Source organism: Opisthocomus hoazin, unplaced genomic scaffold (assembly GCF_030867145.1).
Source record: "Opisthocomus hoazin isolate bOpiHoa1 unplaced genomic scaffold, bOpiHoa1.hap1 HAP1_SCAFFOLD_81, whole genome shotgun sequence".
Taxonomy (NCBI): Eukaryota; Metazoa; Chordata; class Aves; order Opisthocomiformes; family Opisthocomidae; genus Opisthocomus; species Opisthocomus hoazin.
In genome coordinates, this window is record NW_027448990.1 from 132251 (window position 1) to 132500 (window position 250).

Sequence of the window (250 nt, forward strand, 5' to 3'; positions counted from 1 at the left end):
AGCGGAGCGGCCGTGCCGGAGGCCCGTATGCAGGGGTGCCCGCACCGGGGGGGGGGTGGGGGGGGGCGGCGGCAGGGGCTGCTTGTGCGCTCTCGGCCGGGGCGGCGGTGGGGGGGGGCTTGCGGGTGGGGGTGCGGCGGCCGGGCTGCCGTGCCGGAGGCCCGTTTGCAGGGGTGCCTGCACGGGGGGAGGTGGGGGGGGGGGGGGGCGGGGCGGCGGGAATTTTTTGGTTTTTGTTGCTTTTTTATTT